Source organism: Ambystoma mexicanum, chromosome 6p (genome assembly GCF_040938575.1).
Source record: "Ambystoma mexicanum isolate Mex_15411 chromosome 6p, UKY_AmexF1_1, whole genome shotgun sequence".
In the NCBI taxonomy this organism is placed as follows: Eukaryota; Metazoa; Chordata; class Amphibia; order Caudata; family Ambystomatidae; genus Ambystoma; species Ambystoma mexicanum.
The window spans coordinates 23,068,645-23,095,099 of NC_090935.1; the positions used below are offsets into that span (position 1 = coordinate 23,068,645).

A 26,455-nucleotide genomic window follows, 5' to 3' on the forward strand; every position below is an offset into this window, starting at 1 on the left:
TCCACCAAATCAAAGGCTGCCGAGAGGTTGAGGAGGAGTAGCATAGCTGTTTTCCCTTTATCTTTCAACTCGTTGATTTGTGTTTTAAGGTAAATTAACGCTGTTTCAGTCCCATGTTGTGTTCTGAATCCAGATTGACGGGATCCTAGTAAGTGGTTTGCCTCCAAGTAGGTTTGAATTTGGAGGTAGGCTACTCTGTCAATGATTTTGAGTAGGAAGGGGACCGTTGTTATGGGTCTATAGTTAGTGGCAATGGATGGGTCTAGTGTCTGTTTTTTGAGGAATGGTAGTACCCACAATTCTTTGAGATTGATTGGGACGGTATTGGAGTTGAAGGAGGCGTTAATTAGTTTGGAGATAAAAGGTGCTAGCTCTCTAGCTGCGTCCTTGATTATTTGAGCTGGGCAGCTGTCAACATGGCAGTTGGAGAGTTTCAGGGAAAGTATCTCACAGGATTTGAGTTCACAAGGTGTGCTTAGCCTTAATGCTAGTTTGGTTTTGGCTATGATGGCCAGGTCACTGCTTCTGGCGTTAGGTCTGTCCACTCTAAGTATTTCGTAGCCATCTGGTATGGCTAGCATAAGGGCAGGGCCTGCTGCGTCATGGAGCCAGGATTCGGTCACAGCTAAAATGTCTAACTCGTCCGTGGAAAGTATATCTGCTATTTCTATCGCATGTGCCGTGAGGGATCTGGCATTTATGATGGCTCCTGTAATAGTTGTAACTTTGTGCTGCTCACGGGTGGAGTGTGGTCTGTGTTTAGGGAGGTTGGTTTTGGCGTGGGCTTTGTATGCAGTTTCTAACGGTGCTGTCGGTAGACGGGAGCATAGGGTTCTGGTATTTTGCTGTTTATCTTGGAATCTGAGGCTGTTGGCCTTAGGTTCATAGATCCGGGGCAGTCTTGCTCTAAGTCTGACATTTCTTGCCTGCGGAGTGCATGGTACTGGTAATATAGGCCATTGTTATAAGAGCGCAGAAAGGTATTAGTTTTGTAAGTATGAACTGCGTCTTAGTGGTGGCCATGGTTGGTTAGGCAATAAGGACAAATGGAGCCTTAGGGTAGTAAGGTCCGAAGCAGTCAAGGCAGTGTAGGATGGGCAAATGCTACTAAAGGCAATGCTAGTTGGCGAGGCAGGTCGTTTGACTTAGCACAGTAGTCTGAGTAAGGTAAGTATTACAAGTCAGAATCTTCAAACAGCAAAATGGGTGCAATGCAGAGAGGCAATCTAGGTTCACAAGGTAACACTAGTTAAAATGTTCGAACAGCGCAATGGGTGCCATGCAAGAGGCAAATTAGGTTCACAAGGTAACACTAGTTAAAATGTTCAAACAGCAGAGATGGGATGGGGGTCCAAGAACGATCAGTAGCAAAGGTCCGTAAATACAATAATCAAGATAGGAGCTAATGTGTGGCAGGTTCAACTCGTAAGCAATCGAAATGCATTGAGAACTTGTTGTTTAGAGCGAACTATACAAGTTAGGTTAAAGATGTGTGCTAGCGCATTTGCAGTGCTATGGGACAGCAATAGTAACGTATTTCACACAGGCAGATGAATTAACAAAGGGTACGGTGCCCAAGGCAAAAGACTAATGGAGCAAGCATATTTCCAGGCGGTAGCGCCGAGAGTAGTGAGATCACGAGTGAAGTTAATCTGAAGGGACTAGCCAGTGAGTGGTAAGGCATGGGGGCGGATATGTTTGCAAACTAGTTAGGCAGTGGAGCACAAACATAATATGCAGCCAGCTTGGCAAACTCAAGTGATGTTAGGTACAGTACTGTAATGCAGATTTATAGGTGATGCCACAGTGTACGGTCGACATCCACGGACATCCGTTTTCGACCCACTAGAATCATTAGAAATGCCCGCTGTAAGGACCTTACACAAAACCATCACCCAGGTTCTTAAGGAAGCAGCAGAGCATCTTGCCAGAGCCAAAGAGAAACAGAAGCAGTTTGCGGATGGACACCAAAGGGAAGCTCCCAACTACCAAGTCGGAGACAAGGTTTGGTTAGCATCCAAAAACATCCCCCTGAAAGGACCATGGCGTTCCGTCCCAGATATCTGGGACCCTACACTATCAAGGCTGTGATCAACCCTGCGGCCATGAAATTAGAATTACCGGCCCACATGCGGATCCACCCGGTGTTTCATGTCTCCCTCCTAAAACCATTGAGACCAGGTACGCGGATCGATACTCCACCGGATCCTGAAATAGTTGAAGGAGAACCAGAATACAAAGTTAAAAGGATCCTAGACTCTAAGATGGTCCCGTCCAAGTTATACTACCTTATAGACTGGAAAGGTTGTGGACCCCAAGTTCGGACCTGGGAACCCAGTGAGCATGTCCAGTCTCCACGATTAATCAGGCAGTTCCACCGCAATAACCCCACTAAACCAGGGCCAGGGTGGAAACCACCCATGAGAGGGGCTTTGAGGGGGAGTGCTGTCATGGCCACAGACCCCAGAACACAAAAACCACACCATCTAGTGATGGGGGCAATGGGTCACTTGACTCACTTATGTCCCTTTGGGACCCATAAACACAGGGGCCCTGGCTGGACTCATTCCTGGCGCCTTTGGCGCCAGGCTCATATAGAGATGTGAGCATGAACACTTTATTTCAGTGCAGGAGTGCTTTTACTTTATTTCAGTGCAGGAGTGCTTTTATTTTACAAGAACTTTCCAGGAGCTGATATATTCTCATGTGCTTACTCATCGGGTGTGGCTCCCTAGGCCTGGTCTTCATGTGCTGACTCATCGGGTGTGACAGGCAGGCTGAACCTGGTGGGTGTGGCTTCAGAAGCTCAGCTATATAAACTGCTCCATCCTTAAGGCTGGTGCTTCGCGTTACTGTGCACTCGCGTGCAACGTGACGCTCACCGCCGGTTGGACCAGTTTACTTACCTTTAAAACCAGGCGTTCTCCTGCATACTCACCGCCAGGAAACCGGTGCTTCATCGCTTCATCTGCAGACTCATCTCCTGACATCCAGTGATCTTGATCCCGACGCCACACCACCACGCTCTGCATCCATGAACTCGGACCCTGTGAAGAAGAAGAAAGACAAGGTTAGAACATCCATCCTAGAGCCGTGCCGCATTTGAACCCCACGCGCCCGCGCCCCTAGTTAACAACTTACCAGCTACTGTACCACTGCAGCTTTGTTCCTCTGTCCCCCCAGTTGCCGCCTCGAGTTCCGCAGCTTCTGCCGGGCCGACAACATCACCTGCAAGGGAAGAAAGCAAAAGAGTAAACATCAAAAGTGAAACGGACAGCAATACAAGACAACAAACTTTACAATACAACAAAAACAGACGAGGGAAGACAAAGGCAAACAGGAACACTTACCTGAAGTATAGTGGCTTAGTCGCAGCAGGACTGGACTACCACGTGCAAGGGACCAGTGAAGGAACTCCAGATCACACAAGCGCCCCTGCCAGAAGCAGCAGGATGGAGTGCTTGCCAAAACGAATCAACAGGTGAGCTTTCCAGGGACAGCGCATCCCACGGGTACCACGGTTTGGGAGAGGGGTCTGGAAGGGGATCAGGTGCACAAGCTGGCATACTCACGCCCCCTATTCTTCACGCAGGAGCAGTCCCGAGCTGCATCACCTATTACCACCAGTCACCACATAAACACAGAGGGCGAAGTCAGATCCGAGCGACCTCACCCCCGGGATGGCTGCAACCATGCCCCAATGCCTCCGCAGAGACCAGGTGAGCGTAACACTCCCCTCCCTTTCTGCACCCCTCTCCCTCACCTTTTGTTTTTCTCCGGCTCTACCAAAAATGTCGTCAGACCTAGTACGGTAGTTGACTGTCTGTTTCCATTTCCTTCCCACTCTCCCCCTCCCTTCCTTATTTATGTCTTAGCTCTTGCACTATCTCAAATGTTGTCAGGCCGAGTACGATAGTTAATTCACATCCTTACTGTTCATGGCCTGTAAGAATGTCATTGTATTTTCCCTTGTTCCCTCCCTTGCCTTGAAGAGCTTTGAAACACATTGTGTATAGGCGCTATATAAATAAACTATCATATCATATCATGTGTCATGCATCCATGGGGTTTGCCAGTCAAACACTCACTACTCAGACACACGCACATGTACACCATGCATGTCCATGAAGGTGACATAAGCATCCATGTCTCACACATCTCACATGTCCATGTACAGACACAGCAATGCAAACATGTGCAACTTTTTGCATGCCAGTGGGCATCATGCATTGCAACACAGACATTGATATCGAACACGCTTGATAGCACTCACATGCAGCACCGTCATGGACCTGCACACACACACATCTGTACATGAGTCATGCCAGACATAAGGCCAAGGTGCACACTCCAGCCACACCTCAACATGCAGTACGCAGGACAAGAACACATAGACACTTACCACTCGACTCCGAACGGAGTTGCAACTCTAGGACCTAACCACTGGGTGTATGCGCACCAGGACCCTCATCTGATTGTTGGACAACCGGCCCCGGCGCCCCACTTCTTCACCAGCTCCGAGGAGGTGCCAGGCCTCCCTGAGGGTCCTGTACCTGAAGTCCTCCCAGCGCTTCCAGACACGATCGTAGTCGCGGGGTGCCACCCCCTCCTCGTGGATGGCACCCACGATGTCCGCCCAGATCCTACTCCGTCCTTCCTTGTCAAGGCGCGATGTCGGGCTGAAGAGGGCATCATAATGCCCCAGGATTTGCCCCACCTGGATGCCAACTTCATTGGCACTGAAGCTGGCAGCCCTCTGCCTCTCTGGCGGGGGGTTGCCACTAGCCCCTGATGTTGCTTGGTTTGACATGGCAACCCCCGAGGCAGGTGTGGCTGGGCAACTGGGTCCTGGGGCTGGACTGTGGAGCGATTGTACAGCAGTCGGGAGTCTTCTGTGTCATCAGAAGTGGTCTGAGTAACAGGATCCCTGGCAATGCTTCTCTGCAGGCACCCAATTGCAGGGCACGTAGGCAGCAGGCACACTGAGTGGGCTGGCAGCAGCAGATGGCTCGCAGGATGCAGCTTGGGGCATTGGGGACAGGTAAATGGCCTTGTGGGCAGGAGCCTGGTCTTCCGTGTGTTGTCGCGTGGCCAGCTTGAAGCAGAGTGACTGCGCATGTGCAAAAACAGCGCGTTAGCGTGGATTTCGAAGTAAGGCCCATAGCGCATACGCGTGTTAGTTACGTGAAGCACGGGCGTTGCCGTTCAGTCCGGGTTAAATGTCCACGTAGGACACCAGTTCGCTGTACGTGCTTTTCGTGGGAACCAACGCTTGAGATTGTTCTTCATGTGGTTTCACACATGATATCATCACAACGGTTGCAGTACGTACTTCTTGTTTTGGCAGGGGTGTTGCCTATGCGTGTGTTTTTCTTCATTTTTCAAGAAAGATGGTGAGACGCGCATGCATTTTTCCCACTGTGGTTGCCCCTGTGTGTCGTGTACCCCAGTTTCGAGGTCAGAGTAGCCTGCGTGTTCCACGCGTACGCATTTTTTGTGTTCCTGGGTGCCACGGCGTATTGCGGGATGTTAATTACATGTATGTGGGCTACCGAGGAGTCGCATGCACGTTATTTTTGTTTTTTGGGGTGCCTGAGCATTGCGTGACCTGTCATTTTCCCCCAGGGGTCACAGACAGCCTCGCAGGAGCACAGGGGTACTATTCCATCACGTACCCTGCCCCCTTCATCCCAATTGCCCAGGACAATTGTTGTGTGCACCTCCCATTTGCACTAGTCCATCTGTGCCATGGTTGGGAGGCCACCAAGTGGTAATGGGGGCAAATGGGACAGCTATGCCCCCCCAGCATGTCAGGGAGTTGCAGCTGCTGTAGACATCTCCAGCGCCCATCTGACTCAACAGGCTGTGTCATCTGCTGTCACGAGCACCCAGGTTGTGGGAGCTGCAGGTGCAGCTGCGGCGACTACCACCCAGGCTCGGGGTCAGCCAGCGCAGGCTGCATTGGCACAGGATGACTGCCAGGCAGATTTCCTGGTCAGGAAGGGCAAGGCACATGTGGGTAAGGTTGCAGTGACCAAGTCACGTGTATCTGGGGCAGTAGTGACATTTGCTGCCCCGAGCAGCCAGGTTGTGGAAGCTGCAGGGGCAGATGCAGCAGGCACCTCCCCGGATGTGAGTCAGCCAGCCAGGACTGTGTTGGCCACAGCCCTTGGCACTGAGGCAGTTGTGAGGCTGGGTCCTGGCGACAGCATCCAGCAGCCAATTCCTCCTATAAGACCTTCCGTTGTCTTGCCATTGCCTGCTCCCGTTGCCCAGTCCACCTGCGCTCCTGCGTGTTCCTGCGCAAGAGGCTAGGACCTCAGATACGGCTCAGGGCTCCGGCACATCAAAGAAGAGTAGTTTCAATGAAGTGGAACTGGATACACTTGTGGGCTACGTGTCGACACAAGACCGCAAAATGCTGGTGGGGCCAGAGTGCAAAACTACGCCTGCCCAGCGTAAGGCCCACTGGCAGTGCATTGCAGAACGTGTCAGCGCCATGGGATTTGAGAAGCGCACAGCTGATGATTGCTACAAGCGTTGGACTTAACTCCGACGCCGAGCAAACAAGCGGGCTTCTAATTATGCCTCTACTCTGGTGAGTGGCGGTGGGCCAGCAACAGAGGACGATGAACTCACTACGCATGAGGAGATCGCTGCAGGGTTCATCGATGAGGGTCAAATCCAAGTAGTGGGAGAGATGCCGGATTATGATGCAACGTCCGGTGAGTGTTGATGCGTGTGTGTCCAGCCCATGTGTGTTTTGCTTGGGTGATGTGTTGTGATTGACTGCCAGTCCAGGCTCTGCAGTCATGACTGCCATGTATGAGCCATGCAATGCTTCACTGACACGTGCTTGTTGTGATGCAGTCTGCATACAGGCCATGTGGTGCACACAGTGGCAATCCTCATCAAACCATCCTCCTCAGAGGCATGCTTCCTTGACTCTATATCCCCCATCAGCTCACTGTCTCCATGGTATTGGTGATTCTGTGGATATACACACTTCCCTCTGCAACTCTGCCACACCTGTACTGTGTGGTACATCCTTAGTTCTTGATGCAGGGTGTCTTAGTTGGACTGTGCAGATGGCACAGGCTCACAGTGGACATGAGTGTTCATTCATGGACCATGTACATTCCCAGCATGGCCATATGGGTCCGCGTCAAGCTACTCATTCTACTCCATCTCCAGTATTTCATCCCTCTCATGCTCACTCCGGGGCAGTTCCTCATCACACCCATGTTTAGGGTGTCCTTGTCTGTGTCAAGCGGACGCCTCCCTCTGGTACAGCCCCCCTGCCTCTAGGCAACTGACCTTGTAGCTTCTCCGTGTCTGGGTGAGCTTCTGATGCTTCCTCATGTGCCCTGCTTTCTGTCCCCCTCTCATCTGCTGTAGTCTCAGATGACTCATATGATGCAATTGACACCTGCCCACACTGTCTGCCACTACACAGTACTGTGATCCACCATACTGAGCCATGCACTGCCTCCCAGCCATTACCCGGACTCTGGGAGGGGCGGCGGGTTGGGTCGCTGTATCCCTCCAACCCACTGCCAACACTTTGCACATGATGACTGCACTTGCCCATACACTGCCATCATGACACGAGATTGCCATCACTGCGTTTGTGTTTGTATTGATAGTTGAGGCCGTACACATGTACTGCACTGCTCCCACACACTTTTGAGTCCTGTTTCACCCTTCAACATGGCAATTCACTTGTGTGATGTCAAAGTGACCTGGCATTAATGTATCCATGTGCCTCCCTTCACTGTATTGCAATACACTAGCGTTGTTGCATCCTGTGACACGTGTACTTTTTTCGTAGTGATTTTCTTGTACTGTATGTTGACATGCATTTTACATGTGTCATGGACAGTACTATTCAACTTCTATCTGGGGCTGGTTGACATTTCTGCCATGGCTATGCTACGTGCCATCTGTTTGTTGGTGTTAGGGAGAATTCTCATTCTATGGCTAATTTCCCTTACCTATAGAGTCCCCCAGCAGCTTTGCTGGATTTGAAATGTTTGTTTATTTTTACCTGCTAAGAGTCAGACTCTTTTTCCCACTCTTAGGCATCTTTGCTATGTGTGTTCTAGGCTATTTTTGTGTTTAATGTCTATGGGATTTTCTTATCCCTATAGGAACCATCTTTATTCACATGTGTTACACAGCACCCTCCGTGCAGTGACACATGGGTGTCGTCGCACCCGCAAACATAGACTCCATACCCTGGGACTGACTACTGTCCCAATTGACTTTACTAGTCAAATTCTATGAACTTAAACAGTACAACCCATCTCACTATGGAGGTACTGGAAAGGGTTAATAGTTTTTCCCTTATGTTCATTTTCGAGGGGGTACCGTACAGTGCCTCTCTCTAAAGTTTCTGGCTGGTGGCAATGGTTACTACCATAAATATTCGACCGTGAATATTTTCCTATGGGATTTTCCCATTGTTCGAGGCTAACACTTTTCCTGACAGCCTCTAACATACCGCCGGTTTATTTTTATATTAACTTTACTCCGGTAGGTTTTATTTGCCAGAACTTTTAAATAAATTCTTTCTTGTGTCTTTCTCTAAACTCCTAACCCAGGTCGGGGATCCTTTGTTCGTCCTTTTGGCGGGCTTTTGCCAGGAAGCCCTTCTTTCGGCGCCACTGAGTCTGGGGTGGGTCCGTTGTGTGGGAGGGGGAGTAGGACCCCTGGACAGGGTTGCCTCCGCAACCCATGTCGCACTCCATCCTGATAGGCTGGAGGGTCTCCCACCAAGATGACCACCCCACTGTGTGAGTGACAGCTAGGCTGTATGAATGGGGGTCTTTTTGCATAAAAGCAGGGTCCTGAGGACTGGAGGACAAGATGTCGCCACTGGAACTAAGAAACCGAAGAGGAGAGAAGCTGAAGACATCTGCAACGACTGAACCACCGGTGAAGCCCTGCTGCAGCGTCTCACCACTTTTCTCCACACGACGAGAGGAGATCTTCATCTGAAAGAGCCTTCTTCACTTGAGCTGGTGGGGCCAACCAGTTTGCCAATCGCCTTCCCGGACCTGCCTTGGTCGAATCTCCAGTGCCCAGCACTTGGAGGCCGGATAGCCAGGCAGCCATCCACCCGGACCGCGATTTAAAGGAACGTACCTTTTATTCGTTGGGCAGCACTGCGGCTGGTTTCATCCCTGGGTAGCGCAGTAACTCGAACCTTCCTCCACGACGAGAGCCTCTCTTCCTCTGCTGGATCCCCCGAACTGCAGGAACTACCAGGAACAGCCGCCACTGCAAGAGCCTCTTCTGCATTGCAAGGTTCTTTGTTCCGCCAGACCTCCCTTTTCGTGTGGTAGCGCTAAAGGTGCTTTAAATCCTTTACCTACCTATTGGGTTGGCCGCCCCTATTGTCTAACCATGTCTTTCAACTTCTGCATCCACCTTTTCGAAATCGTTAACCAAAGACTTGACTGCAGCTACAAGAACATTTTGCTCCTAAGCTCTTTGCCCTGTACCACTGACTCTGGCACAGGCCTATTGACTCTGGCTAAATTTGTTAGACCTGCCTTCTCTAGATTGCTTCTCAACTAGAACTGTGTTGATGCACCTACTTCTTATAACCACCTTTCCTCCCCACTTTTAAAACTTGTGAAGTGCCATTTTGCTCGGTTTTCATTCAAGTATTCTCTATACTAAAGTATTGCCTTGCCTAACTTGGTCACAAACTTATTGGGAAGTGTTGCTAAGGTGCCTAAGAAGATATTCCTGTATAACTTGTACTTTCTCTCCCTTGTGAGAAATTGCTAGAGTGCCATTTGTGTTTGGTTTTCACTGTGCCGTTTTACTCAGTTTTCACCCTTGCTTAAACGTGTCTACAATTTAACTAGGGAGTTGTGTATACTTTTCGTGACTGATTTTAACTTGCTTTATTACTTGTGATTAATGTGTTGAACTAGAAGTGTGTAAAATAAATATATATATTCTTTTTGATACAAAGCTTTGGTCAGTGTTTCCTTGTTCCATAGTATTGTAGTCCTAATGTGTAAACCCTGAATACTTCTCATCTCCCTCTTGAGATAAGTCTGACTGCTCAGCCACAGCTACCAACTAAATATTTGTGGTACAGACTGATACCAAAGGGGATTTATTGCATATACCTGTAGTCTTAATCTTCTGTAGTGCTCCCTAAGGGAACTGCACAGGATTCTGCCTAACACTGTGATGCCATCAGAGGTCAAGGGTCTGCAATTGAGGGATGAACTTAGGACACACTTTTCCCCCTTGTGCTCTTTTGAAGTCATAGCTGTTATATGTCAGGTAATATGAAGCATGACGTCATACATGTACTCCCCTTTTTGCTACGGATGCTTGTGCAGGTTGTCGTGTCATGTGTTAGCTGTGGGGCTCCCTGTACGGGCGGCATAATAAGAATATCACGCTCTGATATAAGAGGAGAGAAGCTGAAGACATCTGCAACGACTGAACCACCGGTGAAGCCCTGCTGCAGCGTCTCACCACTTTTCTCCACACGACGAGAGGAGACATCCCTCCCATTCTAAACGCTGGAATAGCAGGTTTTCATGTTACTTAGACTGATCAATCAGTCAAAGACTGTTGGGCGAGCACTTGACCCGCTGAGCTATCTAGAGGGTTTCAGTTACCCCCCACTTCCGTGAATGTATAGACGCGAGGCCATTTGCTCTGTGGTTGTGGGGAGTGCTTGAGCGCAGGGCTGGGTCCATAAAGAAAGGGGTTTCTCGCATTTTCCTGGATATTTGCATGGCCCACAGGGGCTTTTCTCCCTACACTCCCTGGGGGACTTCCTAACTGCCCCTCCTGTGTAGTCACTAGTCTCCTAATGGGCCTCGCAGAGAGCCTGGGGTGCTCCCCCTTCCCTCTCCCCCTCCACAGCACTACTCCAGCTCCTCTCTCCTACTGCCTGCTCCACTCTTCTACTCCCTCCCCCTGCACACTACTACCCAGACACTCTCCTTTCACATTAGCATTCTTCTGTAAAGTACTTGCATTGCCCTGTGATGAAGGCAGCTACATTTGTTTAGCATCGATTTATTGAGACTGAGAAAGGCCGGTTTTCTCGTGTGACACAGAGGTATACTTTGGGAGTGGCAGGTGTGAGGGGGTGGGGTGGGCATTATAGTGTTTTGGCCCTGGGCACCAAGTTCGCTAGAAACGGTGCAGGTCAGCGCGGGACACTCCTGCTCACGCAAGCCCGTGGGGGACGGGGGGGGGTCACGTTCATGACACTTCCCTAAGAGTATAAATGCTGCTGGGGGAGAGTGCAGAGCACTGGAGGAGGCCTCAGGACAAGACACCGCACGGTAAGTAGCCCGTTAATGAGTGATGGAGGGGGGCGGGGGTGAATGAGTTGGTGCTGAGTGAATGATTAGAACAGGAAAATGAATAGATGAGTGAGTTCTGTGATGTAAACACCTCACCCTGAGGCCTGAGGTCTCTTCTGTGTATGAGACACTTCACTGGTGTGGGAGGGAGGGGGCATTTACACCTCCGCTTGTGTAAACTCATTTAAACTCATGAGGCCCGTTTCATGGAAATGTGCGCGGAAATCACGCAAAGGCCATGCGCACAGAATAAAAAATGCGAGCCTGCGTATTCATGGAATTGTTCCCGCAAAGTAACCGCATTGGTAAGTCGCGGCTGGTACGCCCCCGACACGCCCTCACACAAAGCATAAAAAGCCAGATCAGATACCTTTGTGCGTTCCCTGGTAGTGCATACACGCACCCTTCAAACAGTGAATGGGGTCCCCCACAAGCAGACCTGCATCTCGGAGACTCTGCGCAAGGTCGTATGAAAAATCGTAACTCGGTCTAAACTTAAAAAATCTACGTGCAAACCCCGTAACCCATTACAGCACCCTGCTACACTGCTTACGCGCACCCCTAAATTACATTGGAACCCTGATTGAGTACACTACCCCGAAATCCGACGTGCAACCCCACATCTGTGCTGTAAATCCAACATGCAAGTGTACTTACGCCTGCCTTTGGGTGGCAGATCATATGAAGGACTTGCATAGCCATTTCCTGGCCCAGAGTTTGCATGATCGAATCCATCAATACGTCTCGTGCCACGCAATTGTGAGCGTGGGAGGGACTACTTGCAGGCCGTCCCTCGGAATGCCCATCTTTGAACAAGTTCTTCCCCAATTTTGGTGTTCTGCCCTCTGCACAAGCCACGCCCATGCTCTGCGTGGGGTCTTGCAAGGCTCTCGATGGCTCGCATAGGGCCTATGGCTGAGCCTGCGCGAACTCCACGCAAGTTCAGGCAAAGTACTGCATTCTATTCCATGAATCAGACCCATGAAGTGTTCAACAGACACCCGGGAGTCTGGCCCCTGATTGCTGAAGCGCCTCGATGGGGACATTGGGGCTTCTAGGAGCTGGCGGCGCTGTTCTGTGCATGGGATTGGACGGGCCGTCCTTTTCAGTGTCTCTTCAGTGACTCCAAGGTCAGCGTGATGAACGCAGGCATCTCTGGTTAAACCTTGGCCGTGGGCCCCGCAGGACAGCTGGCCAGGCCCCCATAGCCCAGCATTGCCCTCGCTCTCAGGCGCAGACCTCTGGCGCAGACCTCTGGCGCAGACCTCTGGTGCAGACGTCAGGCGCAGACCTCAGGTGCAGACCTCTGGCACAGATGTCTGGCGCTGATCTCTGGCCAGACTTCAGGCGCAGACCTCAGGCGCACACCTCTGGCGCAGACCTCTGGCACAGACCTCTGGCCAGACCTCAGGCGCAGACCTCTGCGCAGACCTCAGGCACAGACCTCTGGTGCAGACCTCTGGTGCAAACTTCAGGCGCAGACCTCAGGTGCAGACCTCTGGCGCAGACCTCTGGCCAGACCTCTGGCATTGCTGTAAAAAGCGTGCAATTTTTCTGAAAGTCCACCTTAATAGAGGACTGTATGAAAGAGTCTCACGCACCAGCAGGGCTCCAGCAGAAGAATTGGACTGGGCTGTTGTCAGCGATCTCTTCCTGGTAGGGCTGTGGCAGGGTCAGTCATGTACTCCAGGGAGGGCGAACCCAACACCCTGCTGGTCAGATAGCTGGGGCAGGGTCAGTCATGGAGTCCAGGGAGGGCACCCAACATGCATAGCTGGGGCAGGGTCAGTCATGCACTTCAGGGAGGGTGCTCCCAACACCCTGTATGTCAGATAGCTGGGGCAGGGTCAGCCATGCACTCCAGGGAGGGCGCACCCAACACCCTCCCTGTCAGATAGCTGGGGCAGGGGCAGTCATGCACTCCAGGGAGGGCGCACCCAACACCCTGCTGGTCAGATAGCTGGGGCAGGGTCAGTCATGCACTCCAGGGAGGGCGCACCCAACACCCTGCCTGTCAGATAGCTGGGGCAGGGTCAGTCCTGCACTCCAGGGAGGGCACCCAACATGCATAGCTGGGGCAGGGTCAGTCATGCACTCCAGGGAGGGCGCACCCAACACCCTGCCTGTCAGATAGCTGGGGCAGGGGCAGTCATGCACTCAAGGGAGGGCACACCAAACACCCTGCCTGTCAGATAGCTGGGGCAGGGTCAGTCATGCACTCCAGGGCAGGCGCACCCAGCAACCTGCCTGTCAGATAGCAAGGGCAGGGTCAGTCCTGCACTCCAGGGAGGGCACCCAACATGCATAGCTGGGGCAGGGGAAGCCATGCACTCCAGGGAGGGCGCACCCAACACCCTGCCTGTCAGATAGCTGGGGCAGGGGCAGTCATGCACTCCAGGGAGGGCGCACCCAACACCCTGCTGGTCAGATAGCTGGGGCAGGGTCAGTCATGCACTCCAGGGAGGGCGCACCCAACACCCTGCCTGTCAGATAGCTGGGGCAGGGTCAGTCCTGCACTCCAGGGAGGGCACCCAACATGCATAGCTGGGGCAGGGTCAGTCATGCACTCCAGGGAGGGCGCACCCAACACCCTGCCTGTCAGATAGCTGGGGCAGGGGCAGTCATGCACTCAAGGGAGGGCACACCAAACACCCTGCCTGTCAGATAGCTGGGGCAGGGTCAGTCATGCACTCCAGGGCAGGCGCACCCAGCAACCTGCCTGTCAGATAGCTAGGGCAGGGTCAGTCCTGCACTCCAGGGAGGGCACCCAACATGCATAGCTGGGGCAGGGTCAGTCATGCACTCCGGGGAGGACACCCAACATGCATAGCTGGGACAGGGTCAGTCATGCACTCCAGGAAGGGTGAACCCAACACCCTGAATGTCAGATAGCTGGGTCAGGGTCAGTCATGCCCCCCGGGGAGGGCGCACCCAACACCCTGCCTGTCAGATAGCTGGGGCAGGGGCAGTCATGCACTCAAGGGAGGGCACACCAAACACCCTGCCTGTCAGATAGCTGGGGCAGGGTCAGTCATGCACTCCAGGGCAGGCGCACCCAGCAACCTGCCTGTCAGATAGCTAGGGCAGGGTCAGTCCTGCACTCCAGGGAGGGCACCCAACATGCATAGCTGGGGCAGGGTCAGTCATGCACTCCGGGGAGGACACCCAACATGCATAGCTGGGACAGGGTCAGTCATGCACTCCAGGAAGGGTGAACCCAACACCCTGAATGTCAGATAGCTGGGGCAGGGTCAGTCATGCCCCCCGGGGAGGGCGCACCCAACACCCTGCCTGTCAGATAGCTGGGACATGGTCAGTCATGCACTCCAGGGAGGGCACTCAACGCCCTGCTGGTCAGATAGCTGGGGCAGGGTCAGCCATGCACTCCAGGGAGGGCAGCCAACACCCTGCCTGTCAGATAGCTAGGGCAGGGTCAGTCATGCACTCCAGGGAGGGCACCCAACGCCCTGCTGGTCAGATAGCTCGGGCAGGGTCAGCCATGCACTCCAGGGAGGGCACCCAACATGCACAGCTGGGGCAGGGGCAGTCATGCACTCCAGGGAGGGCACCCAACACCCTGCCTGTCAGATAGCTGGGGCAGGGTCAGTCATGCACTCCAGGGAGGGTGCACCCAACACCCTGCTGGGCAGATAGATGGGGCGGGGTCAGTCATGCACTCCATGGAGGGCGCACCCAAAACCCTGCCTGTCAGAGATCTGGGTCAGGGTCAGTCATGCACTCCAGGGAGGGCACTCAACGCCCTGCTGGTCAGATAGCTGGGGCAGGGTCATTCATGCACTCCAGGGAGGGCGCACCCAACATCCTGCTGGTCAGATAGCTGGGGCAGGGTCAGTCATGGAGTACAGGGAGGGCACCCAACATGCATAGCTGGGACGCGGGCAGTCATGCACTCCAGGGAGGGCACTCAACATGCATAGCTGGGGCAGGGGCAGTCATGCACTCCAGGGAGGGCGCACCCAACACCCTGCCTGTCAGATAGCTGGGGCAGGGTCAGCCATGCACTCCAGGGAGGGCACCCAACATCCTGCTCTCAGATAGCTAGGGCAGGGTCAGTCATGCACTCCAGGGAGGGCACCCAACGCCCTGCTGGTCAGATAGCTCGGGCAGGGTCAGTCATGCACTCCAGGGAGGGCACCCAACATGCATAGCTGTGGCAGGGTCAGTCATGCACTCCAGGGAGGGCACCCAACACCCTGCCTGTCAGATAGCTGGGGCAGGGTCAGTCATGCACTCCAGGGAGGGTGCACCCAACACCCTGCTGGGCAGATAGATGGGGCGGGGTCAGTCATGCACTCCATGGAGGGCGCACCCAAAACCCTGCCTGTCAGAGATCTGGGTCAGGGTCAGTCATGCCCTCCAGGGAGGGCGCACCCAACACCCTGCCTGTCAGATAGCTGGGGCAGGGTCAGTCATGAACTCCAGGGAGGGCACTCAACGCCCTGCTGGTCAGATAGCTGGGGCAGGGTCATTCATGCACTCCAGGGAAGGCGCACCCAACATCCTGCTGTTCAGATAGCTGGGGCAGGGTCAGTCATGCACTCCAGGGAGGGCGCACCAACGCCCTGCATGTCAGATAGCTGGGACAGGGTCAGTCATGCACTCCAGGGAGGGCGCACACAACAACCTGCCTGTCAGACAGCTGGGGCAGGGTCAGTCATGGAGTACAGGGAGGGCACCCAACGTGCATAGCTGGGGCGCGGGCAGTCATGCACTCCAGGGAGGGCACTCAACATGCATAGCTGGGGCAGGGGCAGTCATGCACTCCAGGGAGGGCGCACACAACACCCTGCCTGTCAGATAGCTGGGGCAGGGTCAGTCATGCAATCCAGGGAGGGCACTCAACGCCCTGCTGGTCAGATAGCTGGGGCAGGGTCAGCCATGCACTCCAGGGAGGGCGCACACAACACCCTGCCTGTGAGATAGCTGGGGCAGGGTCAGTCATGCACTCCAGGGAGGGCGCACCCAACACCCTGCCTGTCAGCTGGGGCAGGGTCAGGCATGCACTCCAGGGAGGGCGCACCCAACACCCTGCCTGTAAGATAGCTGGGGCAGGGTCAGTCATGCACTCCAGGTAGGGCACCCAACATGCCTAGCTGGGGCAGGGGAAGCCATGCACTCCAGGGAGGGCGCACCCAACACCCTGCCTGTCAGATAGCTGGGGCAGGGGCAGTCATGCACTCCAGGGAGGGCGCACCCAACACCCTGCTGGTCAGATAGCTGGGGCAGGGTCAGTCATGCACTCCAGGGAGGGCGCACCCAACACCCTGCCTGTCAGATAGCTGGGGCAGGGTCAGTCCTGCACTCCAGGGAGGGCACCCAACATGCATAGCTGGGGCAGGGTCAGTCATGCACTCCAGGGAGGGCGCACCCAACACCCTGCCTGTCAGATAGCTGGGGCAGGGGCAGTCATGCACTCAAGGGAGGGCACACCAAACACCCTGCCTGTCAGATAGCTGGGGCAGGGTCAGTCATGCACTCCAGGGCAGGCGCACCCAGCAACCTGCCTGTCAGATAGCTAGGGCAGGGTCAGTCCTGCACTCCAGGGAGGGCACCCAACATGCATAGCTGGGGCAGGGTCAGTCATGCACTCCGGGGAGGACACCCAACATGCATAGCTGGGACAGGGTCAGTCATGCACTCCAGGAAGGGTGAACCCAACACCCTGAATGTCAGATAGCTGGGTCAGGGTCAGTCATGCCCCCCGGGGAGGGCGCACCCAACACCCTGCCTGTCAGATAGCTGGGGCAGGGGCAGTCATGCACTCAAGGGAGGGCACACCAAACACCCTGCCTGTCAGATAGCTGGGGCAGGGTCAGTCATGCACTCCAGGGCAGGCGCACCCAGCAACCTGCCTGTCAGATAGCTAAGGCAGGGTCAGTCCTGCACTCCAGGGAGGGCACCCAACATGCATAGCTGGGGCAGGGTCAGTCATGCACTCCGGGGAGGACACCCAACATGCATAGCTGGGACAGGGTCAGTCATGCACTCCAGGAAGGGTGAACCCAACACCCTGAATGTCAGATAGCTGGGGCAGGGTCAGTCATGCCCCCCGGGGAGGGCGCACCCAACACCCTGCCTGTCAGATAGCTGGGACATGGTCAGTCATGCACTCCAGGGAGGGCACTCAACGCCCTGCTGGTCAGATAGCTGGGGCAGGGTCAGCCATGCACTCCAGGGAGGGCAGCCAACACCCTGCCTGTCAGATAGCTAGGGCAGGGTCAGTCATGCACTCCAGGGAGGGCAGCCAACACCCTGCCTGTCAGATAGCTAGGGCAGGGTCAGTCATGCACTCCAGGGAGGGCACCCAACGCCCTGCTGGTCAGATAGCTCGGGCAGGGTCAGTCATGCACTCCAGGAGGGCACCCAACATGCATAGCTGGGGCAGGGTCAGTCATGCACTCCAGGGAGGGTGCACCCAACACCCTGCTGGGCAGATAGATGGGGCGGGGTCAGTCATGCACTCCATGGAGGGCGCACCCAAAACCCTGCCTGTCAGAGATCTGGGTCAGGGTCAGTCATGCCCTCCAGGGAGGGCGCACCCAACACCCTGCCTGTCAGATAGCTGGGACAGGGTCAGTCATGCACTCCAGGGAGGGCACTCAACGCCCTGCTGGTCAGATAGCTGGGGCAGGGTCATTCATGCACTCCAGGGAGGGCGCACCCAACATCCTGCTGGTCAGATAGCTGGGGCAGGGTCAGTCATGGAGTACAGGGAGGGCACCCAACATGCATAGCTGGGACGCGGGCAGTCATGCACTCCAGGGAGGGCACTCAACATGCATAGCTGGGGCAGGGGCAGTCATGCACTCCAGGGAGGGCACTCAACGCCCTGCTGGTCAGATAGCTGGGGCAGGGTCAGCCATGCACTCCAGGGAGGGCACCCAACATCCTGCCTGTCAGATAGCTAGGGCAGGGTCAGTCATGCACTCCAGGGAGGGCACCCAACGCCCTGCTGGTCAGATAGCTCGGGCAGGGTCAGTCATGCACTCCAGGGAGGGCACCCAACATGCATAGCTGTGGCAGGGTCAGTCATGCACTCCAGGGAGGGCACCCAACACCTGCCTGTCAGATAGCTGGGGCAGGGTCAGTCATGCACTCCAGGGAGGGTGCACCCAACACCCTGCTGGGCAGATAGATGGGGCGGGGTCAGTCATGCACTCCATGGAGGGCGCACCCAAAACCCTGCCTGTCAGAGATCTGGGTCAGGGTCAGTCATGCCCTCCAGGGAGGGCGCACCCAACACCCTGCCTGTCAGATAGCTGGGGCAGGGTCAGTCATGAACTCCAGGGAGGGCACTCAACGCCCTGCTGGTCAGATAGCTGGGGCAGGGTCATTCATGCACTCCAGGGAAGGCGCACCCAACATCCTGCTGGTCAGATAGCTGGGGCAGGGTCAGTCATGCACTCCAGGGAGGGCGCACCAACGCCCTGCATGTCAGATAGCTGGGACAGGGTCAGTCATGCACTCCAGGGAGGGCGCACACAACAACGTGCCTGTCAGACAGCTGGGGCAGGGTCAGTCATGGAGTACAGGGAGGGCACCCAACGTGCATAGCTGGGGCGCGGGCAGTCATGCACTCCAGGGAGGGCACTCAACATGCATAGCTGGGGCAGGGGCAGTCATGCACTCCAGGGAGGGCGCACACAACACCCTGCCTGTCAGATAGCTGGGGCAGGGTCAGTCATGCACTCCAGGGAGGGCACTCAACGCCCTGCTGGTCAGATAGCTGGGGCAGGGTCAGCCATGCACTCCAGGGAGGGCGCACACAACACCCTGCCTGTCAGATAGCTGGGGCAGGGTCAGTCATGCACTCCAGGGAGGGCGCACCCAACACCCTGCCTGTCAGCTGGGGCAGGGTCAGGCATGCACTCCAGGGAGGGCGCACCCAACACCCTGCCTGTAAGATAGCTGGGGCAGGGTCAGTCATGCACTCCAGGTAGGGCACCCAACATGCCTAGCTGGGGCAGGGTCAGTCGTGCACTCCAGGAGGGCGCACCCAACACCCTGCCTGTCAGATAGCTGGGGCTGGGGCAGTCATGCACTCAAGGGAGGGCACACCAAACACCCTGCCTGTCAGATAGCTGGGGCAGGGTCAGTCATGCACTCCAGGGCGGGCGCACCCAGCAAACTGCCTGTCAGATAGCTAGGGCAGGGTCAGTCCTATACTCCAGGGAGGGCACCCAACATGCATAGCTGGGGCAGGGTCAGTCATGCACTCCATGCAGGGCGCACCCAACCCCCTGCATGTCAGATAGCTATGTGAGTTAAGCGGGTGCATGGCCAGCAGGTCTCAGATTTGAAACCTGCCAGGACCAGCTCCGCTTTTTATCCGTCCATGTAGCAGAGTACTGTTAAAAAGAGTACTGTTAAAAACAGGTCAATATTCTGTTATTTGCGTAACTGCGAATCTGCGGCACCAAATGCTACATGAGAACACACGTGTCCTTATTACCAGTTTTTGTACATGGTTAGACCTCTCACGTTTTCCCATGTCAGGTGTAAGAAGCTCATTCAGGCCTCTTTATTCTGGAACGGGTAGTCTACCTTTTCCCATGGTAAATGCAGGACTACAAGTCCCAGAATCCATAGTAAAATAGCAGACCTGATGAGTTACCTGCCGTCGTGAGAGCTCTGCATTCAGATACTTTTCTGTCCCTTATTTTTCTGCGTCACCCTCCTCGACACGTTTTGTGCACCTTCTCTGCGCTATAAATCTGTGTTTGTTCTGCCACTCTGTTTCTTAGAAAGTGCCACTAGAGCTGGGGCAGGGCCAGCCGCATGGCAGGAGCCCAGTGAAGGACTGACCCTTCCCCAGCTCAGCCAGCGTCATGAGGATAGCTCAGGCCAACGCGCTCACCTTAGCAGCAAGACGACACGGAACAACACAGGTTCGATCCCCGGGTCCGCGCTTAGAAACCACTGGGTATTAAGGCGTTAAAAATAACCAATTACAAATGGAAAAACGTTCCTGGGGGATCTCCCTTCCCTAGGGATGAGGGAAGTGGATTGTCTGTCAGTGGTGGTGAGTGTGGGACTGAGGGGGTCCTAGGTGTCGAATAATGTGAGTGCCTTGAATATAGGATGCTGGCTGCTGTGCATAAAAGCACAGCATTTTGGGGAAGTAAATTCATGCAATGCACACTGGGTACGGTGCTGGTTCCATCTGTCAGAATGGTCACCCTAACAGTATGATACAGCTGCCACCGTTTCATGTTGGGCTTTTTGATGCAATTTGAGGAGTGGTTGCAAATCCCTGCGCGCATTGAGACCATGTTTGCAGGAGGGCAGTGGTCCCTGATTCTGGCCCACACACATGTTCGGTTCATCATTATATGGTCCTCTGTCTGGCGCAAGACCAGGTATTATGGAGTTTATACTGTAGCTACGTAGATAAGGCACAGAAGGAGAAACTGGTTTGCCCAGGATCACCCACTTCAATTACGAGCTGAAGCCGGGATTTGAGACCAGTCTGCAATGTAGGCACTTGACAACATATTTTATCAGGTCTGATTGGTTCAATGAGTGCATTTCAAGATGGCTCTATTTTAAAGAGATTATTTGAAAATTACACAAATCATAATAAACTACTGGACAAATGTGTAAAGGCCTTAGACATCTGCTGAGCAGTACAATAATAATTGCATGGGAGTGAGGGGCCTGGTGGCAGGTCAAGACAAACAAAGCAGACTACACTCTAGAGGTGCAAGCTAGCTCAGTTGGCCGAATGCTCTTTCACCCTGTGGTGTCTAGATGTGCAAGCTAGCTCAGTTAGCAGAATGCTCTTTCACACTGTGGTGTCTAGATGTGCAAGCTAGCTCATTTGGCAGAATGCTCCGTCAACCTGTGGTGTCTAGATGCGCAAGCTAGCTCAGTTGGCGGAATGCTCTTTCACCCTGTGGTGTCTAAATGTGCAAGCTAGTTCAGTTGGCCGAATGCTCTTTCACACTGCGGTGTCTAGATGTGCATGGTAGCTCAGTTGGCCGAATGCTCTTTCACACTGTGGTGTCTAATTGTGCAAGGTAGCTCAGTTGGCGGAATGCTCTTTCACACTGTGGTGTCTAGATGTGCAAGCTAGCTCAGTTAGCAGAATGCTCTTTCACACTGTGGTGTCTAGATGTGCAAGCTAGCTCAGTTGGCAGAATGCTCTTTGTTTGTTTGTTTGTTTGTTTGTTTGTTTATTTATTTAGTATAGCGCGCAAAACCCAGGGGTAACAGGGCGCAACAGAGGTCAGGAAGATAGGATTGCATAAAAACTTGGTTACAGAATAAGATAGGCATGAGAAGAAGAGCATTGCATTTACAGTTACATTGTGTGGGATGTGCATATATACATATAATTGAGCGAAAGCTTACAGGTTTACATATTAATACTGTGCATAGGGGCAGTTCGGTTGCATTTACATATTTACAAATTTAAGGCTGTACATGGTAGTCAGGTTATAACACTGGCATGATCAGATTAGATGGCAGGGTTAGTCGTGAGGATCATTGGCCCGCAGCCAAGTGAGGGTGTTTCGCCTGAAGCTAAAGTAGGATTGGTCAGTCCTAATGTGGAGTGGGAGGGCGTTCCAGTGTTGGGCTGCCAGGACAGGGAAGCTGCTGCCGCCGGTTTTCTTTTGTCTGAAATTGGGTACTTGCAGGCAGTAGGAATTGATCGATCTGGTGGGGCGGGAGGACGTTTTTTTCTTTATTCTGGATGCGAGATAGGGGGGGGCTGTGTTGTTTAAGCATTTGTGGGTGAGTGATGCCGTTTTGAGGGAGATGCGGTCATGGATTTTAAGCCATTTGTGTTCTCTTCTTTTGTTGGAGATGTGTTCCTTAGAGGGTAGGTTGAGGGCTGTTCTGAGAGCGTTGTTTTGTAGTGTCTGTAGTTTGTTGGTTATGCATTTGTTGGCTCCTAGGTACATGGCGTTGCAATAGTCCAGTCTGGATAGTATTAGGGCGTTGGCTATGATGATGCAGCTAGCTTGGGTGAGGAAGGCTCTACTTGCCCTAATTAGCTTGCATGTGTAGGCGGTGGAGGATGCTAGTGAGTTGACTTGTTTTTTTAGTGACATGGTTGCATCAAGGTGAAAGCCTAGTGTTTTCACTGTTTTGGCCACTGTGATGGTATTGCCATCAATGTTGAAGGCCTTGTAGTTAGAACTGAGTTTTTTGAGATTGGTATTGGATCCGAGGAGCAGGATTTCGGTTTTCTCATCATTTAGACATAGACCGTGTGTGGCCATCCATGCCTGAATGATGAGATATATTTTGTTTACCAAGGCCGTATCTGAAGCGTGGTTGCCTGAAAGGGGTATGAGGATCTGGGTGTCATCTGCATAATTGGTATATGAGACACCCAGTCTGTCCAGCTTGTCAAATAGGGGCTTGGTAAAGATGTTGTAGAGGGTGGGAGAGACGCAGGAGCCTTGGGGCACCCCACAGGTTATTTTAATGGGGTCTGCTGAGGCTAGGGTGGAGAAGACCCTCATAGTTCGGTTGTCCAGGAATGATTGGATCCAGGCTATAGCCTCTTTCGAGAAGTGGGCTGCTGAGGCCAGGTGTTCGCACAGGACTGCGTGATCCACCAGGTCAAATGCTGCCGACAGATCGAGGAGTAGTAACATGGCAATGTTCCCTTTGTCGTTAATCTCATTGATCTGGGTTTTAAGATCGATTAAGGCTGTCTCGGTGCCGTGCTTCGGTCTGAAGCCTGATTGGTGGGTGCCTAGTAGGTTGTGAGTTTCAAGATATTGCTGAATCTGCAGGTATGCTACTCTATCTATTATCTTTAACAGGAATGGCACCGTGGTGATGGGCCTGTAATTGGTGGGGATAGCGGGGTCTAGGGTTTGCTTCTTGAGGAGAGGCAGGACCCAAGATTCTTTGAGGTTGCTTGGTATGGTGTTGGAGGAGAAAGATGCGTTGATCAGCTTGGTTATAAAGGGGGCTAGATCCCTAGCAGCATCCTTGATTATCTGGGGAGGGCAGTTGTCGCCTTTGCAGTTAGATGGTTTAAGTGAGGCTATAATTTTTTCTGTTTCTGGGATAGATATTTTGGTAAATCTGAAGAGATTATGGCCTGGGCGGTTGGCTGTTTTATCGTGGTTGCTGGGAGATGTTTCATTGGTGGTGAGAGAGTCTTTTTTCAGAGCGATTTTGGTTTGGAGACTTTTGATTTTATTAGTTAGTGCGTTTTGGACGCTGGTGCACCATACTTTATCCTTAATTATATTGTCTGGTGGGGGTATCGGGGATTCTAGTTCCCTTAATATAGCAGATAGTTCTCTGGTGTTGGAGCTCGATTTTTCGATTCTTTCATTGAATAGTTTCTTTTTGGTGAGTAGGATTTCTTTTTTGTAGTTGTTTGCACAAAGTTTGAGTTGTGATTTGTTCTCTTCTGTGGGGGAGTTGCACTTTCACACTGTGGTGTCTAGATGTGCAAGCTAGCTCATTTGGCAGAATGCTCCGTCAACCTGTGGTGTCTAGATGTGCAAGCTAGATCAGTTGGCGGAATGCTCTTTCACACTGTGGTGTCTAAATGTGCAAGCTAGTTCAGTTGGCCGAATGCTCTTTCACACTGCGGTGTCTAGATGTGCATGGTAGCTCAGTTGGCGGAATGCTCTTTCACACTGTGGTGTCTAATTGTGCAAGGTAGCTCAGTTGGCGGAATGCTCTTTCACACTGTGGTGTCTAGATGTGCAAGGTAGCTCAGTTGGCGGAATGCTCTTTCACACTGGTGTCTAGATGTGCAAGCTAGCTCAGTTGGCAGAATGCTCTTTCACACTGTGGTGTCTAGATGTGCAAGCTAGCTCATTTGGCAGAATGCTCCGTCAACCTGTGGTGTCTAGATGTGCAAGCTAGATCAGTTGGCGGAATGCTCTTTCACACTGTGGTGTCTAAATGTGCAAGCTAGTTCAGTTGGCCGAATGCTCTTTCACACTGCGGTGTCTAGATGTGCATGGTAGCTCAGTTGGCGGAATGCTCTTTCACACTGTGGTGTCTAATTGTGCAAGGTAGCTCAGTTGGCGGAATGCTCTTTCACACTGTGGTGTCTAGATGTGCAAGTTGGCTCAGTTGGAGGAATGCTCTTTCACACTGGTGTCTAGATGTGAAAGCTAGCTCAGTTGGCAGAATGCTCTTTCACACTGTGGTGTCTTGATGTGCAAGGTAGCTCAGTTGGCCGAATGCTCTTTCACACTGCGGTGTCTAGATGTGCAAGCTAGTTCAGTTGGCAGAATGCTCTTTCACACTGCAGTGTCTAGATGTGCATGGTAGCTCAGTTGGCGGAATGCTCTTTCACACTGTGGTGTCTAATTGTGCAAGGTAGCTCAGTTGGCGGAATGCTCTTTCACACTGTGGTGTCTAGATGTGAAAGCTAGCTCAGTTAACAGAATTCTCCTTCAGCCTGTGGTGTCTTGCACAACACTGGGTCGGTTCCTGTCGAGGGAACCAAACATCATTACTTCCTGCTCATAAAACGTTTTTATACCAACTAGAAATCTCAGAGGTGCTGTCACCCAAAGAAAGTCTCCAAAACCCAGAGTCCCCGGTCCAGTGCCAGGGGTTGGGCTGCTCTGGTTTTAATATTTAATACAACCATAAAGTTTCCATCGTCAACGCTCAGCATTTAATTTAACAAGGACATCATGTGTAAGAACAATAAAACATATGTTTCTCGACAACATGCCCTAAAAATGTGAGAAAAAAACCCACCAGAAAGTTTTCATGACTAATGAACAGCCCAACATGGCAACACACACAAAACACGAAGTTAAACACATGTGCGCATTACAATGAGATAAGTACAAAACATTTCAAAACAAGCATTGGCAATGCCAACAGGTTTGACTTTAGTGTAGGCATGGTAAAGGCACTTGTCAGACACTGCTGCATTGGCATTAACTGGCCATTTATGGTAGCAGCTGTAAAACGGTGCCAGTACCTTGGCATATAGTGGCATTGCCTAGCAAATGTCTAATACTTGAATACCAGTCAAAACTATTGGGTTTGCCAGTACGTATTTTTAACCTAACTTTTCCCGCACAGCAACCTCTACCTCATATCATTAACAAATAAAAGTGTGACAGACCTCATGAACGTCCACGTAGGGTAGGCTGGGTGGGTAATGAGGAATCTGTGGGAGAAGAATCCATAAATAGAACATTACTGGTCATCAATGGATTGCATTCTCCCACAGATTCCTCATCTTGATAGACTCCCAAAGCAGTAACCGTGCTGGTGGAGGTTTGGAAGTCACACCAAGAAACTCTGGAGGACCGCCCTTACAAAGCAAGCATCGGCTCCTCAGGCAATATCCAAGCTGTAATGCATGACAAATGTCTCAAGCCGGCACTCCCTTCTTGGGAGCTGAAGAGGCCGTGACCCCTCTGGGTAGAGAGGACCCTAAGCCTTGCTGACACCGCCTTACCTGCATTCTGGTAGCACTCCGAGATGCAAAGCATTATCCAACGAGAGATAGTCTGCTTGGTGACAGCCGCCATAACCTGGATTGCGAGAATGCAATCATCCTTCCTGAAAGAGCCCGTTCTGCCAGGTAAAAACTCAGCGCCCTCTTGGGATCCAACCTGTGTAGCCTCTCCTCATTCTTAGACAGGTGGGGTGGTGGGTAAAAAGCAGTCACATCTATACTCTGGCCCAAGTGGAATTCTGACACCGCAGTAGGTAGAAAATATAGGAAATCCCTCTTGACGCTCAAACCAGAAAAAATACAAACCGCTAGGGAAAAAGGCCCACTACACCTCTTGCAAGGATACCAAGTTTTATTTCCATACAAAAGGAAACGTGCCAACAAAGAACTCTGCTGCTGCAGAACGTTCTGCCAATCGGCATGCGCAGTGAGTTAAGAAGGTACATGGTGTCATCAGTGACATCATCACATACAGGAGAAACCCGCGTTGCTGGTTGGTGAGACCCTGCACTTTGGTTACCTGCTCCATAGGGAATGCCAAGCCATTGGTCCCAGCCCCGTCGTCCATCTCCCTCCACGTGGGCAATGTTGCAGTCGTCATCGATCAGCAGACGGCCAAACAACAGTTATGTTACTAACTAAGAGAAACACATCTATCTCTATGTAACAT

At 52.7% G+C, this 26,455-nt stretch overlaps 1 protein-coding gene across 3 annotated transcripts in view; it reads left to right on the forward strand.

The window, feature by feature from the left end:
• Positions 1-11,279: 11,279 nt before the first annotated feature.
• Positions 11,280-26,455, forward strand: part of LOC138511161 (uncharacterized) — a 420,368-nt gene continuing 405,192 nt past the window's right edge. For 2 of the 3 annotated variants that reach the window (XM_069626665.1, XM_069626667.1), the window contains exon 1: positions 11,280-11,330. The gene's annotated coding sequence lies outside the window, so the exon portion shown is untranslated. The remainder of the gene's footprint in view (positions 11,331-26,455) is intronic. The other variant, XM_069626666.1, reaches the window with a different exon arrangement.